We start from the raw sequence: 19,018 nt of genomic DNA, 5'->3' as shown, positions 1-19,018 counted from the left end.
ATAGGAATAGGCACACATTTTGACCAAGATAACTGAGGGGCTGGGAGTTTTTTTTTTTTACTTTTTGTAAGCAGCTTCCTAACAAGCGTAACTCAACGATCAGGAAGTATTAGAGAACTCCATGCCAACCCAGGACTGTCAACAAACTCTCAACTGCCTGAGGTTACTAAGCAAACTGCACTACAACGTCGACCTGTCCGCTCCGTCTGTAGGATGCAGAAAATCATAATTTGAAATCTGTATGTAAACTACTATGTTTTTTTATTTTGAGAACGCGGACTGCGGCAAAGACATGTGAATCCGTACCAGGAAGCGTATGCATTAATATCGTGGACTAGAAGAGGAGACAGGTAAGAATAAGATCTGCCCTCCAGATTATCTAACGTTATGACAAAACGTCAGCCGAATATTTACATAGTGTATGAGAAGTGTAAAGCAAGAGAACAAAATGTTTTATCTAATAAAGTCCGTAATGCAGAGGAATTCAAATAACTCATTCACTCCCACAACATGGGATGTCGATGGCAGGTGAAAGTAGTAAAAGTTACTTTTTCCTTCCCTTTGGTTTCCTAAAAGGGTTTCTCATTTATGCTATATCAATTATAATGAGTGGAAGAGATAGAAATAGGAATATATTAACTCAATGCCAGCATTAGCACCACCAACATATTACAAAATATATATGATGGTAAAATATCTAATAAAATAATAAAAGCAAGACAATTTGTTAGGCTTCTTTCACACTAGCGTAGGAATCTCCCCGTCGCAATGCGTCGGGGAGAGATTCCGACGCTAGCGTTTGCTGCATTGCACAATGGGTGCAGCGGATGCATTTTACCGGCGCATCCGCTGCCCCATTGTAAGGTGTGGGGAGGTAGGGGCGGAGTTCCGGCCGCGCATGCGCGGTCGGAAAAAGCGTTCCGTCAGGAGAAAAAACCGTTACATGTATCGTTTTTTGCTCCCGACGGTCCGCCAAAGCACGACGCATCCGTCGCAAGACGGATGCGAAGTGTGGCAATCCGTCTCAAATGCGTCGTCAATAGAAGTCTATGGGGAAAAAACGCATCCTGCAAGCACTTTTGCAGGATGCGTTTTTTCTGCAAAACGACGCATTGTGACGGATTAAAAAAACCGCTAATGTGAAAGTACACTTACTGAGTCCACACGTTGCAGATCTTTTCCATCACCAATTTCACTGCAAATCTGAAACCAACTGGCCTAATGCACACTGCGTCTGTGCACTTAGTCTACAGTACATGTCGTGAGCTTTTCTCGATTAATACCATGACGACATTGTCACAGGCTCATTCAAACGACAGAGACCAAAAGTGATTTGTCTCGGCTTCCATCTGGTCAGTATGAACATGCAGAAAGTGGTCACTATTGGGCACATTCCTGTTGATCATATGCTCCCAGAAACAGCCACAAATGAAGGGTGAAACTAACTAGTAATATTGACCGAGTTGCAGATTTCATCTTTGCACTGCGCACTGAAAGTCTGCAAAAGAACATACTGCTATTTCTTGTCAACTCCCCTTCCCCCACCAACGATATAGGAGGATGGGGTGCACAAAAATATAATCACATGCAGGCTCGGACTGGCCAATAGGGTAACAGGGGAATCCCCCGGTGGGCCCTTGTTAAGATCTGGGCCCCCAACCCCACTGTATGGGCAGTGCTTGGCATAATTCATTTGATTCACTCTGTACAGAAAAAAAGCAGCATTTTATCATTCATTAACCAAACTACCCAGTTTATTACTATATAGAGATACAGGTAAATTTGTGAACGAGGGAAGTGTAATAATTGTATGAGGTGAAAAATGGGCCCCCCCAAGTCAGTGTTACTGGTGGGCCCTTGGCAACCCAGTCCGACACTGATCACATGTATTGTAGTGGATATTGAGTATGATCTGCAAACTGGATCAAAATTGGACATTTCAGTTTTTTCTTTTTGCTCTCTGCATAGTCTGCAAAAATCAGGCATGTGAAAAGGCTCTGTGCTCCATCCATGAAAATAAAGGGATAGCACACGTATGAGAATATCTGATGTGTGAATGGGGCTTAACTTATACAACCTACGATTGCCATTCAACCACATTACATGGAGTACAAGGAGAAATAAATCGCAATATTCCTCCTTGAAGAAGACACAATGTATATATACAGGCCATAATAGTACAGCATATTCATTTACGTTGTCCATGAGCCAAAACCTTGTGTGAACACCAGAGGGCACTCCTATGTAACAAATAAACGACTGCACAGTCTTACACAGTCAAGATTCATTGTGAATATTTGGGAATCTGAGACGATGAAAACATTGTCATCTATACCGATAATAAGACGCACAAGCCTCGCCTGGCAAACAGCACACTGCTAAATATACCATAGTATGTACCGTATATTAAAAGTGGTCATGCCATTGAGAATGTCTCCACTATGTTTCTAAACAACTACCTAGACCGATAAAGAAAAAAGACGATTAGATATTTTATTGCACACTTTGCAAAGTACCAGTTTTAAAAATGTTTCACGATGTAGTAGTCAGTAAGAAGGTCTATGTAGTTAAATGAAAACTGTAAAGGCACAACAACACATTTTCCACTACAGTATACAGTAATATCCTGTCTAATAAAAGAGATTATGAAGGTGAATATTTACCTTCCTGGAAACAGGACAAATATCATGCAAAGTAGGAGCATGACAAAAATGTCTAAAAGCTTTGTAGGATTTATAACATATATTTAAATAGCAATCAAAGTATAATGAAAAGCTTGCTATTTCCTTATATACTTAAAATTCAACACTTATTTATATTTGTACATTTTTATTGAAATATATTCATATTTAACAAGAAACATACTTGAAGAAAGATTAGATTTCAATTAAAAATCAGCTCTGCGGTATAGATGCAACATATTACATAATCATTTGTAAGATTTCTGCTCGCGGTCAGTGAATGGGAACATTTCTGGCTTACATCCAGAGGCTAAAATCCTGCCCTAATCTTCTAAGGCCAGTTTCCCTCGTCCAACATTCACGGTCCGAGTAAGGTCTGCAATGTCATGATCAGTCACAGGTCTCCTAACCTGAACCCAATAGCCTCACAGACATATAAGAAGCTGTAGAGTTTGGGTGAGGAGACCCACAGAGGGTCCAGGCACTGTGGTCCACACTCAGACCCTGAGGCTAAGTGCACACGTTCAGGAATTCATGCAGAAAATTCCTGTGAAAAACCGGACATTTTCTGCATGAAATCCGGAAGAAATCCGCATGCGTTTTTTGCCGCGGTTTTGCCGCGTTTTTGACGCGTTTTTTTCCGGACACTTCCCAATGCATTTTGTAGTGGGAAATCCGCATAAAAACCGCAAAAAGAATGAGCATGTCCGGATTTTGTGCCTGATGCGCTTTTTATGCGGAAAAAAACGCATCATGTGCACAAAACATGCGGAATTCATTCTAAATGATGGGATGCTTCTTGTATGCGGTTTTTTTGCGGTTTTATAGCGTTTTTATAGGGAAAAACCGCGAAAAAACCGCGAAAAAACCGGAACGTGTGAACACAGCTTGAATGTCACACAAGTGAAACAGGCTTAACCTAATACTTCTCAAAGTTGATGGTTTGCTGTAATTGTATCCAGAATAGGCAACACTCTGCAAGCTAAACACATCTGTAGAAATTTCTCTCCTGCCCTGATCGCTTGCCACATTGCATTAATACTGGTAAAATGAATCCTCCTGGAGTCCAAACTGTTAAAAGACTTGATACAAAGGAAGCAAACTATTATCTGAAGCAGAAAATATGCTGAAAACTAGTTGCAGACTTTCATTATGCAAGGTTTGAAGAGGCATTTTATTATGATGCAGTGATCACCTGGAAATGAGGACAAATGTTAATTTACAGGGGATAGGGCTGCTGGGAGTAGTCACCTAAGCTGTAAAACCGTGGATGGGAGAGGCTTGAATGGAGTGGAGTTATTATAGCGCCATTTACTCCACGGCACTTAACATGTGAAATGGGGTATACATAATAAAAAACAGGTACAATAATCTTGAACAAAATGAGTCACCGACTGTTACAGGAAGAGGGAGGACCCTGCACTCGTGGGCTCACAGTAGGTGAGGGCAGAGCTGGTCGTGCAGCGGTTTGGTGGAACGATCGTTACTGCAAGTTGTAGGATTGTCGGAATAGGTGGATGTTTAGGTCTTATTTGAAGGTTTCCAACATAAGTTGGGGTAGAAAGTTCCAAAGTAGGGTGGGTGCATGAGAGAAATCTTGTATGCGATTGTGGGAAGAAGAGTACAGTGGGTATGGAAAGTATTCAAAGCCCTTCACATTTTTCACTCTTTGTTTCATTGTAGCCATTTGGTAAATTCAAAAAAGGTCATGTTTACCACATTAATGTACACTCTGCACCCCATCTTGACAGAAAAAAAACAGAAATGCAGAAATTTTTGCAAACTTAAAAAATAAAAGCTGAAATATCACATGGTCATAAGTAGTGTTGAGCGATACCGTCCGATACTTGAAAGTATCGGTATCGGATAGTATCGGCCGATACCCGAAAAATATCGGATATCGCCGATACCGATATCCGATACCAATACAAGTCAATGGGACATCAAGTATCGGAATGTATCCTCATGGATCCCAGGGTCTGAAGGAGAGGAAACTCTCCTTCAGGCCCTGGGATCCATATTAAAGTGTAAAATAAAGAATTAAAATAAAAAATATTGTTATATTCACCTCTCCGGCGGCCCCTGGACATCAGCGGGAGGATCCGGCGTCCGGCACGGCTTCTTTCTTCAAAATGCGCGCCTTCAGGACCTGTGGAATGACGTCCCGGCTTCTGATTGGTCGCGTGCCGCCCATGTGACCGCCACGCGACCAATCAGAAGCCGCGACGTCATTCCTCAGGTCCTAGAAGGCGCTCATTCTAGGACTTTAGCTGAGGAATGACGTCGCGGCTTCTGATTGGTCGCGTGGCGGTCACATGGGCGGCACGCGACCAATCAGAAGCCGGGACGTCATTCCACAGGTCCTGAAGGCGCGCATTTTGAAGAAAGAAGCCGTGCCGGACGCCGGATCCTCCCGCTGATGTCCAGGGGCCGCCGGAGAGGTGAATATAACAATATTTTTTATTTTAATTCTTTATTTTACACTTCCGATACCGATACCCGATATCACAAAAATATCGGATCTCGGTATCGGAATTCCGATACCGCAAGTATCGGCCGATACCCGATACTTGCGGTATCGGAATGCTCAACACTAGTCATAAGTATTCATACCCTTTGCTCTGTATTGAGTAGAAGCACCCTTTTGAGCTAGTACAGCCATGAGTCTTCTTGTGAGTGTTGCAAAAAGCTCAGACACTCAAGACACTCATATTTTTAGTCACGTGCTGTCCATTTCCTTGTGATCCTCCTTGAGATGGTTCTACTCCTTCATTGGAGGCCAGCTGTGTTTAATTAAAGGGACACTGTCACCTGAATTTGGAGGGAACAATCTTCAGCCATGGAGGCGGGGTTTTGGGGTTTTTGATTCACCCTTTCCTTACCCGCTGGCTGCATGCTGGCTGCAATATTGGATTGAAGTTCATTCTGTGTCCTCCATAGTACACGCCTGCGCAAGGCAATATTGCCTTGTGCAGGCATGTACTACGGAAGACAGAGAATTAACTTGAGGCTATTGAAGCATGGCAAAAGTTAAAAAAAAAAAGTTTAAAAAAATGTGAAAAAAATAAAAAAAACATAAAAGTTTAAATCACCCCCCTTTCGCCCCAATCAAAATAAATCAATAAAAAAAATATCAAATCTACGCATATTTGGTATCGCCGCGCTCAGAATTGCCCGATCTATCAAATAAAAAAAAGTATTAACCTGATCGCTAAACAGCGTAGCGGGAAAAAAACTCGAAACGCCAGAATTACGTTTTTTTGGTCGCCGCGACATTGCATTAAAATGCAATAACGGGCGATCAAAAGAACGTATCTGCACCGAAATGCTATCATTAAAAACGTCATCTCGGCACGCAAAAAATAAGCCCTCAACCGACCCCAGATCACGAAAAATGGAGACGCTACGAGTATCGGAAAATGGCGCAATTTTTTTTTTTTTTTTTTTAGCAAAGTTTGGAATTTTTTTTCACCACTTAGATAAAAAATAACCTAGTCATGTTTGGTGTCTATGAACTCGTACTGACCTGGAGAATCATAATGGCAGGTCATTTTTAGCATTTAGTGAACCTAGCAAAAAAGCCAAACAAAAAACCAATGTGGGATTGCACTTTTTTTGCAATTTCACCGCACTTGGAATTTTTTTCCCGTTTTCTAGTACACGACATGCTAAAACCAATGATGTCGTTCAAAAGTACAACTCGTCCCGCAAAAAATAAGCCCTCACATGGCCAAATTGACGGAAAAATAAAAAAGTTATGGCTCTGGGAAGGAGGGGAGCGAAAAACGAACACGGAAAAACGAAAAATCCCCCGGTCATGAAGGGGTTAAACTGATAGGACTTGATTTGTAAAGGCGCACACCTGTCTATATAAGACCTCACAGCTCACAGAGCATGTCAGACCAAATGAGAATCATAAGGTCAAAGGAACTGGCCAAGGAGCTCAGAGACAGAATTGTAGCAAGGCCATTGTGGGAAACTTTTTACTAGCACTTGCTGTTCACTGTGATTTTTTTTTTTTTACACAACAGAGCATTTTTGGTTTTACTGTGCTTTTTTGTGTTTTCATTGTGGAAGAAGAGCCTTGGTGAGAGAGGTAAAGAACCCCAAGATCACGGTGGCTGAGCTACAGAGATGCAGTAGAGAGATGGGAGAAAGTTCCACAAAGTCACCTATCACTGCAGCCCTCTACCAGTCGGGCCTTTATGGCAGAGTGGCCCGACAGAAATCTCTCCTCAGTGCAAGAGATATGAAAGCCAGCATAGAGTTTGCTAAAAAAAAAAAACACATGAAGGACTCCCAGACTGAGAAATAAGATTCTCTGGTCTGATGAGACAAAGATAGACCTTTTTGGTGATAATTCTAAGGCCATGTTCACACTATGCGTTTTTAACTGCGGAACCGCCGCGATTTTGCCGCGGCGGGTCCGCAGCTGTTTTCCATGCAGGGTACAGTACAATGTACCCTATGGAAAACAGGAACCGCTGTGCCCACATTGCGGAAATGCACTAAAAAAGCCGCGCTGAATAGCTGCGGTAAAAAAGAAGTACCATGTCACTTCTTTGTGCGGAACTGGAGCGGTTCTGCACCCATAGACCTCCATTGTGAGGTCAAACCCGCAGTAAAACCCGCAGACGAAAAAAATATCTGCGGGTTTTCTGCGGTTTGTGGTGCAGAACCGCTGCAGCAGGAAGTGCGTGGGCGGAGTGTGGCTGCCCCCCCGTGCCCCAATCCCACCCCCCATGCTCCGATGCCACCCCCCGTGCTCCGACGCCCCTCCCCCCACTGTGCCCTCATCTCCCCCCCTTATACTTACCGGGCCTCCCGGTGTCCGTCCGGCCGTCTTCTCCCTGGGCGCTGCCATCTTCCAAAATGGCGGGCGCATGCGCAGTGCGCCCGCCGAATCTGCCGGCCGGCAGATTCGTTCCAGGCACATTTTGGTCACTGTGATAACCTCACAGTGATCAAAATAAAAAAAAAGGTAAATGACCCCCCCCCTTTATCACCCCCATAGGTAGTAACAATAATAAAATAAAGATTTTTTTTTTTTTTCCCCACTACAGTTAGAACTAGGGTTAGGGTTAGGGGTAGGGTTAGGGGTAGGGTTAGGGGTAGGGTTAATGGTAGGGTTAGGGGTAGGGTTAGGGTATTTTCAGCCATTTTAACCCTAAAAAAACTTCCTAGAAAACACACAGACTCTGCAGAGAAAACTGCATAAAAAAACGCATCAAAAAACGCACCAAAAACGCACCAAAAAACGCACCTGCATTTTCTGCCAAGAGCTGCGGTTTTTAGTGCAGAAAAAACAGCAGGGAAATCAGGAACGTGTGAACATGGCCTAAGTGGTATGTGTGGAGAAAACCTGGCACTGCTCATCACCAGCCCAATGCAATCCCAACAGTGAAACATGGTGGTGGCAGCATCATGCTATGGGGGTGTTTTTCAGCTGCAGGGACAGGACGACTGGTTGTCATTGAAGAAAACATGAATGTGGCCAAGTACAGAGATATCCTGGATAAAAACCTCTTCCAGAGTGATCTGGACCTCAGACTTGGCCGAAGGTTCACCTTCCAACAAGACAATGACCCTAAGCATCCAGCTAAAACAACAAAGGAGTGGCTTCCCATCAACTCTGTGACCATTCCTGACTGGCCCAGCCAGAGCCCTGACCTAATTGCAATTGAGCATCTCTGGAGAGACCTGAAAATGGCTGTCCACCAACGTTCACCATCCAACCTGACGGAACTGGAGAGGATCTGCAAGGAAGAATGGCAGAGGATCCCCAAATCCAGGTGTGAAAAACTTGTTGCATCATTCCCAATAAGACTCATGGCTGTACTAGCTCAAAAGGTGCTTCTGCTCAATACTGAGCAAAGGGTCTGAATACTTATGACCATGTGATATTTCAGTTTTTTTCATTTTTAATAAATTTGCAAAAATTACTACATTTCTGTTTTTTTCAGTCAAGATGGGGTGCAAAGGGTACATTAATGAGAAAAAATTAACTTTTTTGAATTTACCAAATGGCTGCAATGAAGCAAAGAAAGAAAAATTTAAAGGGGTCTGAATACTTTCCGTGCCCACTGTAAGTACCGGGAGAAGAGGTCACAGATGTATGGAGGACACAGGTTGTAGATGGCTTTGCATGTCATGGTTAGGGTTTTAAACTGGAGTCCCTGGGCAATGAGGAGCAGGTGAAGGGATTCACAGACCAAATAACACTGGGAATAGCGGGGTAGCGGGGGGGGAGGGACAGGTGGAGATTAGGATAGATTGGAGGGGTGCGAGAGTATTAGAGGGGAGACCACAAAGCAGGAGGCTTGCAGTAGTCGAGGCATGAGAACCAAGACTGTCTGCAACTACGGTGCAAGCATGTGGGTAGGTCTGCCACTGGTTTCTCTGGCTTAAGAGTAGGAAGATAAGACTCTGCCTACAGTCTCACCCCTAAGCACGATAATGTCATTAACTGAAAACTTCTAACACTGATTATACAAGAACCACAAGATGGATTTCTTCAGCCAGGTATAATTTTAATCAGTTGAACACTGCCAACCTGACAATGCCTGTACTTTACTTAGCAAAATCCTGCTGGCAGGTTCTCGTTAAGGAATGTGTGGATCCGGTAATTATTTTTGAGTTTGAGTATGTAGGAAGTGCAAAGGGCTTGGAAGGTGTTTTGATTGAGAGATCAGAGTCACGGATTACCCAGAGGCAGCGAGTTTGTGGGACTGGAGTGAGTGAGTAACCATTGATGCGTGTGCCCTGCTGCTCCATTCAAAGTCTCTGCTTTTTCGCTGCATAAACTTTGAATTAACCAGCAGGATCGAGCACTGATTCTTTTCCTCTTCCACTAGCCATGATTTGCAATTTAGGTCATTAGAGCCCTATTTCTGGAGATTAGTCAATGTCCCAGCAGTGAAAAAATGGAAGCAATAAACTAGTAGGCTATGGTATTCCATCTAGTGATATCCAGTTAAAAATCAGGTGGTTAACATTAGTTTACAGGTGACATATGGTTGTTCACTATCCAACACACTTTCAGACATCTTGCAAAATATACCCTCACTAGCAAACATGCTGTATAAAATTTGGTTTGTATGATCATTGAAATACAATAGTCAAAACTGGAAGAACGTGAATAGTTGTTAAATGCTATTTGGTAAACGGGATGTTAAACTCAGGTCATTTCACTCAATCTTTCAATCTGATCTTACAGGAAAAATCATGTCAAAGAGTCAGAAAGAGTCCAACATTCACAAGGTAAAGATCCTGCAGACATACTGGGCGAAGGACACGACTGAAGAGAAGATAACAGAGATGGGCGCGATCCGCACAGGAAAAGTGCTGGAAGAAGTGGAGTATTATGACACAGAACTATATGATCTTGCGGTCAATGAGTCTTGGCTCAGCAAAACAGGGAAAGCATGGCAACTGATTACTGACAAGGTGAATGCCACAATGCTTGAAATCCCCAGTCCTGACAAGACGACCATCAGGACAAAACAAGTCATCTCTGATGACCCCAAGACAGAAATTTGCCCAAACTCTAAAACAAAACCAGATTCTGATCTGACTAGAAATACAGACCTTGAAACATCGAGAAATGTAATGACCTGCTATGAACTTGTACAAGAAGAAGAAATAATTGCATACCTGTCCCGAATCTTACAAATCCATGTTGAGTCGGACAATGCAAAGATAGGCAACTTTTTGCAAGAAGCTGGGATTCAAAAATATACCACTGTACACAATGTCACACAGGAGACTTTCCAGCTAAGGGACATCTACACGGTGGTCATAAAGGCAGATGGGGTCCCCACAAATAAGTCTGCGGTGATATCTATGGAAGTGGAAATAGACAATGTGACCAAAGGATTTCAGAGGATTGAACAGCTTGCAAATGAACTAGACCTCCAAGCGCAACATGTTCAACAGCCATAGCTGTCCAATGAATGCATCGTACCCTCAATCAAAGAATTCTACAATTGCCAATTGCTATCAAAAAGTAACCCTTCAGGTACATCATATGTCTTCTCCACAACATATGAATAGCAACTTTCCTGTAATTGGTTAGAAGCTTCTTCCTTCTCATCTCTGAAGCAGGTGGATTCATGGCTGATATGTTTTTGTGCTTTGTGTCCTCGGACTATCAGAGCCGAAGGGTGAATTCACACATGATGGATAATTTAGGGGACTGAAAATCCGATCATCCAAATAACACTGTGTATGGTTTCCTGTGAGCCTTATTCAGACGAACTCAATGCAACAACAGGGAGTGAGCTCCACAGGCAGGATTTTGTATACCACATGTGTAATAAACTGTGCATTTAGTGCCAATGCATTCACTTTGGAAGGACTGTAAAAGGAGACAACACTTTCTGAGGTTTATAGTTGTGTTTTGTAAGACAGCAACCGCTAATCCCAGTGAATTTCATTGGAACTGGTATTAGAGCATCCAAAATGTCACTTCGCTTTATTGAACACAGACTAAGTAAAATACTGTATACAGTTTCTCATATTGCAGAATCCTCTTATGAATGGTCAGCGGCGAAAAAGGTCCATCTTCCTTCTCCAGGTAGATAAATGGAACAATTGCAGATATGTTTGTAACAAATTAGTCGTGTGAATACACATCAAACTATTTTTATAGTACTGGGGCGCACTCAAGCCTATTAGGGTATGTGCACACGATCAGTAAACGCTGTGGGTTGTGCAGTGTCCAGATGTTACCGCATAGGAGATGGGATTTTAAGAAATCCCATGTCCACTATGCATCCAGCGGCGCCCGTGGACATTGACATGAAGCGCTTCTTTCCAGACAGCAGCAAGTCTCCCCAAGAGAAATTTTACCCATACAATGTATTGGACACGGTGAATCTGCACGGTTCAATTAACAAATTCGGATTCATCCGTCTTCAATAGACGGCAGCACTTTGGACACATGCGCTGCCAGTTCTGGATTGTCTGCACATACCCTAAGGGTCATCACAAGAGAAATTGACATGCTGCGGTCTGGAGACATGCCACATTTCCGCTTCCGTGGGTGTACTGTGGGCATCTCTGGATGCATAGTGGATATGGGATTTCTTGAAATTTCATCTACTATGCTGTACCATCTGGACACTGCGAGTTGGACGCTGCACAAGTACACAACGTCCAACTAGCAGCGTTTACTGATTGTTTGCACAAACCCTTAATGATGCAACATATTCAGGTGTCTGGCACAAACTTCCTTCCTTCATTCATTCCTTTTACAGCTTCACTGGTTGTCAACTAATGCTGTGGGGCGAAGCTATGCAGGAAATCTGTCAAGAGACAGGTGCTCCCAACTTCGTGGCCCTGCCTAGGTGCCCAGAGAACCTCATTTCCACATAAAGGTTTTCACCGAAACTCTCAAGTGAATTTTTAAACTTCTTTTAGTGAGAGGTCCTCTACAAGGACCTGTGATATGGATTTCGGAACTAAAGGGCATTAAATTTTGGACCGATGTCATCATGTACCAAATCCTCTGCTATCTTACCCATCAATCATCTCGAATTTAGAAATGCAATGTTGGTAAGGGGTTGATTCTCACTTTGGATTCACAGTCTTTCAATATTCCTCCATATGGTACAGATTTACAAACTATGAAAGCAGTTAGAAAGGAACTATATCTGGTGACAATATCCAATATTACTACAGGATAACTGATTATTCCCAGTATTATACAGATAGCCAGCCACCACCGAAAGAAGTTAATATAATAAAATAAATTAAGATTTGTTTTTATTGTCTAAAGCTTAAAACTACTGTAATCCTGTAAATGCATTTACGAGGAATCACCACTTTGAAGATGCAGCACATTGCAGGGCCGGCCCTTTTATATTGGCTTGAATGTTAATATATAAACTAGTCATAACATAAAGCAGCTCTGTGCTCATCTTAGAATAGATACCGGAACATCCAAAGAAATTAGATCCAGGAGCTGAGGAAAGACCATCTGCGAACCTTCCCCTAAGACGATGTCACCAGGATTTCAGCCCTCATTATGACGAATGTATATGAGGTCAGGTCCACAATACATTTATGTAATAAGGCTACGTGCACACGTTGCTGATTTTGATGCGTTTCCACAGCGTTTTTGGACTCACGGAATTGGATCAAATCCAGTGCAGTGCAGTGCACAAGCAATGTTAGTCAATGGGAAATCTAGAATTGGTGTGCACATGCTGCGGAAACAAAAGCGTGGATTTGAAGTTTTATTTTCCGCAGCATGTCAATTCTTTTTGCAGATCTGCAGCGTTTCTGCACCCATTGACTTCCACGGATTCAGTCAAATCCGAAGCAAAACCGCAGATTTAAAAAGATCTGCGGTTTTGCTGCGGAGTTGGGGGCGAGAAACGCTGCAGATAGGGAGGAAGAGTGTGTGGGCGGAGACTGTCTGTGGGCAGAGACTGTGTGTGCGGAGAAGATGGGCGTGTCTGTGTGCGGGTGTTTGTGTATATCTGTGTGTGTCTGCGGGGGGTCTGTGAGGCTGTGTGTGTGTAGGCAGGCATCGTCCGATGGGACTACTAGTCCCATCTGGCTATGCCTGCTACAGTGACAGTTAGCCGATGATGGGACAGCAGTAGTCTAATCATTTGGCTACTGTGTAAAAAAAACAAAACAAAACACGTACACACATACGGTATACACATACAGTACATACAACATACCCACCATACAGCTAATCCCGGACTCCCTCGATCTCCTGTAAAAAAATAAATAAATAAACTAACAGTATACTCCATAGTCCGATGTAATCCATTTAATAACTAGTGTCCCATGACTATCTCCCGTGGAGAGCTGTCACATCGGCAGACGTGACTGCTCTCCAAGGGCTCCAGTGATACAATGACAGGAGATAATTCTCTGCGCTGTATCCCTCCGCCGCCATGAGTTCAACAGAGTTCATACTGTCACTTGCGGCACCGCTGCATGGGAAAATTCTCATGCCGCAGTGCCGTAAATTGAGAGCAATTAACTCATTGAACCCCAAGTGATAACACTGCAGGAGCCATTGTCTCCTGTCATTGTGTCACTGGAGGCCCTTTAGAGCAGTCACATATCCTGATGTGACAGCTCTATAGGGGAGATCGTCATGGGACTCTCTTTATTAAATGGACTACATCGGACCAGGGAGTATTTGTGTAGGTTTATTTTATTTATTTTTTTGCAGGAGATCGAAGGCGTCGCATGGATTGGCAGAACAATCCATGTGATTATACTCCTGCATACATGTTTTAGGGAGGATGAATTTTGATGAGGGATCATGGTGGTCTCGACCATTTATGACCTAGCCGTAGAATATTTTTTTTATTATTATTATTATTCTTCGTATGTGTATTCTTGCCTATTTTCTTATACATTAATATTCCTCTATTTTGATATATCGTATAGGGGCAAGGGACTAGATGTTCAGGTTTACGCGCTCCCTTTTGCACAGCATGCATGTGGGTTATGGTTTTGCATATTTTATTTCCTTTCACCAGTGTCTGTGGATTTTAATAATAATAGTTTTCATAGTTTTATTAACAGTTTTCTAGGTCTGGTGACCCGGATGTCGTCATGATGACATTGGGCCATCATGGCAATAAGTGAAACTCATATATTATATAGAGTCATTACAAACAGAGTGATCTACTTCAAGTCTTTATTTCTGTTAATGTTGAGGATTATGACTTACAGCCAATGAAAGCCCAAAAGTCATTATCTCAGTAAATTAGAATACTTTATAACACCAGCTTGAAAAATGATTTTAAAATCCGAAATGTTGGCCTACTGAAATGTATGTTCAGTAAATGCACTCAATACTTGGTTGGGGCTCCTTTTGCATCAATTACTACATCAGTGGGGCGTGGCATGGAGGCGATCAGCCTGTGGCACTGCTGAGGTGATATGGAAGCCTAGGTTGCTTTGATAGCAGTCTTCAGCTCGTCTGCATTGTGGGGCCTGGTGTCTCATCTTCCTCTTGACAAAACCCCATAGATTCTCTATGGGGTTAAGGTCAGGCGAGTTTGCTGGCCAATCAAGCACATTGATACTGTTGTTTTTAAACCAGGTATTTGTACTTTTGGCAGTGTGGACAGGTGCCAAGTCCTGCTGGAGAATTAAATTTCCATCTCCAAAAAGCTTGTCGGCAAAGGCAAGCATGAAGTGCTCTAAAATTTCCTGACAGATGGCTGCGCTGACTTTGGTCTTGGTAAAGCACAGTAGACCTACACCAGCAGATGACATGGTTCCCCAAACCATCAGATTGTGGAAACTTCACACTAGACCTCAGGCAGCTTGGATTGTGGCCTCTCCACTCTTCCTCCAGACTCTGGGACCTTGATTTCCAACTGAAATGCAAAATTTACTTCCATCTGAAAACACCTTGGACCACTGACGAAAGTCCAGTTCTTTTTCTCCTTGGCCCAGGTAAGACGCTACTGGCGTTGTCTATTGGTCATGAGTGGCTTGACACAAGGAATGTGACACTTGTAGCCCATGTCCTGGATACGGCTGTGTGTGGTGGCTCTTGAATCAATGATTCTAGCAGCAGTCCACTCCTTGTGAATCTCAGCCACATTTTTGAATGGCCTTTTCTTAACAATCCTTTAAAGTCTGTGGTTATTCCGGTTGCTTGTGCTCTTTTTTCCACCAGACTTTTTCCTTCCACTCAACTTTCTATAAATATGCTTGGATACAGCACTCTATGGACAACCAGCTTCTTTAGCAATGAACCTTTGTGGCTTACCCTCCCTTATGGAGTGTGCCAATGACTGCTTTCTGGACATCTGTCAAGTCAGCAGTCTTCCCCATGATTGTGGAGTCTACTGAAACAGACTAAGGGACCTTTTTAAACACTAAGGGCTCCTTCTCACTTGCGAGAAATACATGCGAGTCTCGCATGTTAAAACCAAACTCTTCCGCCGGTGCTCCAGAGAGGAGCGTGCGGCTCCATGTATTGCTATGCAGCCGCACACTCCGCTCCGGAGTGCCGGCGCCAGAGCTTGTTTTTAACATGCGAGACTCTCACGTATTTCTTGCAAGTGAGAAGCAGCCCTTAGGAAGCCTTAGCAGGTGCTTTTTGTTAATTATTCTAATTTACTGAGATAATGACTTTTGGGTTTTCATTGGCTGTAAGCCATAGTCATCAACATTAACAAAAATAAACATGTGAAATAGCTCACTCTGTAATGACTATATAATATATGAGTTTCACTTTTTTGAAGAACTTAAATGAACGTTTGATAATATTCTAATATAATATATAACATTTTAATTTAGTGAGCAGCACTCATTAGTAGAGTGTACTATACAGCTTTTGTTTCATTCACAGGGGTGGCACTTTTTACTGCTTAAGTCACAGTCAGTCAAGATCCTGTTCAAAATTATTCACGCCCACTGCACAGTGATTGATTGCCAATCAATGGCTTGACTGGCCAGCCGTAGACTCTGAAATCTGCCCATCAGCTACCTGTGCATGCGCACTGAATCTGGGAGTACGTCCACAGATTTTTTTCACATGGGCGCATGCTCTCAAATCTCTGTGAGTCAGTAGCCACATGATAATTTGTGAACGCGCACGCTATGCGAGCCACTGTCTTCCCACTTGCTGCCACAGAGCATGTGCACATGTGAAAAGAAGCTAGAGACGTACACCCAGATTCAGATCGCAAGCGCGGGATTTCTGAGCCCATTGCCATGACATCAGGCTAGTCACAGCAATCACTCACAGTGCGGTGGGCATGAATAATTTTGAACAGGACAACGACTGACTGACTGAAGAGGTAAAAAGTGCCACCCCTACGACAAACAAAAAGGTATGTAATGCAATATACTAATGATATAAAGTGTTTTTACAAATATATACTGGAAGCTTATCTTTGAGAAAACAATGTTTAGTGATGCACATTGCATCTCTAACCACACACTGGAAGAAGTTTAAAACACAAAAAAAAGACATGACAGGTTACCTTTAATGTGGCAGCTTACATAATAACACAATATGGTTTTAGGATTTTAAAACTATGAAAAGAGCATTTCCAGGGTTTGCTTTTTAGTTCTGACACCACCAAATTATGCAGAGTACACCCATATATCACTGTGGTTTAGACGGACATTCCCTTTAAGAAGATTATGTTATCAAACATTACTAATTTTTTTAAATCAGCTTTAGAAACTAAGTAAAAGTCATGAATAAAGATAGCAAACAATCAGCAAAATCAGCAATGAGCCATTACCAGCCTAAATTCATTTTCACAGCTAACACAAGTGTCTTACCGGTTGCTATGGATTGATGCAAATTTGGCAGCACAATGTAAATGTAAGTCAATAGACCATAATGATCCTCTTAGAATAGCTGGATTGACAAATGAATGCATCTGCAAGAAAATGTAGCTTGCTTGTATTGACCACCTGCTACCAGAAAATCCAAAACCTTGCATGTTTGCACTGCAATAACCTGCTAAACATTAAAACTGCAGCAGAATGCACTGCAATGTGTATATGGGAATGCTATAAACCCAGTAAGGAAATTCTGGTATTGCCTCTGGTTGTTGAACACTGGATAAAATAATTTTTTTACCCGTGAGAGTCGTGACAATGGCTGTGGTAATCTCTAATGATTGTCTCAGCTAGGATTAATGTGAACATAACTAAACTCCACTGAACATGCAAGGCTCACTGGAGTCGAGATCATGCAGCCAACAGATTATCACCGTCTAGGCCGAATAAAGGAGATAATCCTCATTTTTAATCCAGATTTCTGAAGTGGTGGGTGGACAGCAGCTGTGCTCTCCCAGGTGTCAGCATTTAACTAGATAAGGCTACGTTCACATTTGCGTTCTGCCAAGCTGCGTCGGGCGCAACCGCGGCGACGCATGCGCCATGCGCCCCTATATTTAACATGGAGGCGCATGGACATGCGTTTGCATGCTTTTTGCGATGCATGCATTTTTTTTGCCGCAAGCGTTAGGGCGCAGAGGACGCAGCAAGATGAATTTTTTTTTGTCCAAAATTCGGCAAAAAAGGACGCATGCGTCGCAAAACTATGCGTTTTAGCGTGCGTTTTTGTTTGCGTTGTGCGTTGCGTCGCCGACGCAACATCGCACAACGCAAATGTGAACGTAGCCTAAGAGGGGGGGCTGTAAAATCCGTGTGCAGATGACCACCACCAAAGGTGAAAAATCAGGGTCATACTGGGTGTCATCATGGTTGATAGCACATGTAAAACTATGGGGAAGTATTAACTAATAGACGTTTTGAGCTCCTGCTGCATTTTCAGTAACAGTATGTTTAATATCTGTAATTCTCTAATGGTTTGAAACATGTCCTGTTTAATCCATAAACTATTTGGCTGGGGGTACCCGCGACTTTGGGAGCGACACAGGTTGCACGGCCAAAGTTGACTATGTGCTGTTGCTACATCGCAACACAATGCAGGTGTATAGCATGCCATTTTGACCCGAAGGAAATTGCGAATAGCAAGACCTAGAAAATCCAATCAGTTCTGAATTTTGGCGACTTGCTTGTCACGGTTCATCTGCATTAATTCGCGATGTAGCAGCAGCATAAAAACATCTTTGAATGCATGACATGTGTGGCAGACAGAGGTGCTGCCCAGCCGTACGCAACAGTTTGTGCCAAAATGTTACCGAATGTTACCGTGAATGTGTAATTTGGATCCATAACTCCTATTAAAACAGATATGTCTCTGTGATTTATTTGCGGACACACGGTCTGTAAAAAACACAGACATGTGAATAGCACCATAGACTTTAAAGAGTATGGCATATATTTTATCAGCGACAATCAAGGATAGAACACATATGTGAAAGAGGCCTAATAGGAGCATCTTGGAGCAGAATGGCTTTTAATTCATATAATTACATCCTTAAAAAGTGTGACATTTCAGAAAAACACACCACCTTTTTCCATGCATATAAAGAACAGCTTGTTCTGCTGAAACAAACGCACTTTACTATGACTAACTACGTAAATGAACAGCGATTGTAAGAAAAACCTGTAGTGCCGTGATTGTCTTAAGTTTACAACTTATTGCGAAGGTATGCTCACTTTATTTGTACATAAGTGATTTTTTTCTTGGAACACTGATGATATCTCTATGCTCACCATATTCTTTGCGGATCTATGAATTTAGTTTGCAAATTGTAGGATATATGGTATCTGTCTTTTTTCATGTGGCCAATAGCAAAAAACCAAACAAACATATGAAATGACCCAAAAACTATAATGTTTCCACATGGTATTAGCTAAACTAAAAAAAAAAATATAGATTGTACAGGTACAATAAAAATGGACGTGTCAACGAG

The 19,018-nt window shown here is 42.6% G+C and overlaps 1 protein-coding gene and 1 long non-coding RNA gene across 23 annotated transcripts in view; one reads left to right on the top strand and one right to left on the bottom strand.

The window, feature by feature from the left end:
* Positions 1-19,018, bottom strand: part of RALGPS1 (Ral GEF with PH domain and SH3 binding motif 1) — a 953,479-nt gene that overhangs the window by 779,242 nt on the left and 155,219 nt on the right. The gene's annotated exons all lie outside the window — the stretch shown is intronic.
* LOC138667279 (uncharacterized) lies at positions 166-11,199 on the top strand. Its single transcript, XR_011318686.1, has 2 exons — positions 166-350; positions 9,898-11,199. It is a non-coding gene; the product is annotated as an uncharacterized lncRNA (long non-coding RNA).

The sequence above is a fragment of the Ranitomeya imitator genome, chromosome 2 (assembly GCF_032444005.1).
Source record: "Ranitomeya imitator isolate aRanImi1 chromosome 2, aRanImi1.pri, whole genome shotgun sequence".
Taxonomy (NCBI): domain Eukaryota; kingdom Metazoa; phylum Chordata; class Amphibia; order Anura; family Dendrobatidae; genus Ranitomeya; species Ranitomeya imitator.
The sequence above is the reverse complement of the archived record's forward strand: the minus strand, read 5'-3'. Positions and strand labels throughout refer to the sequence as shown.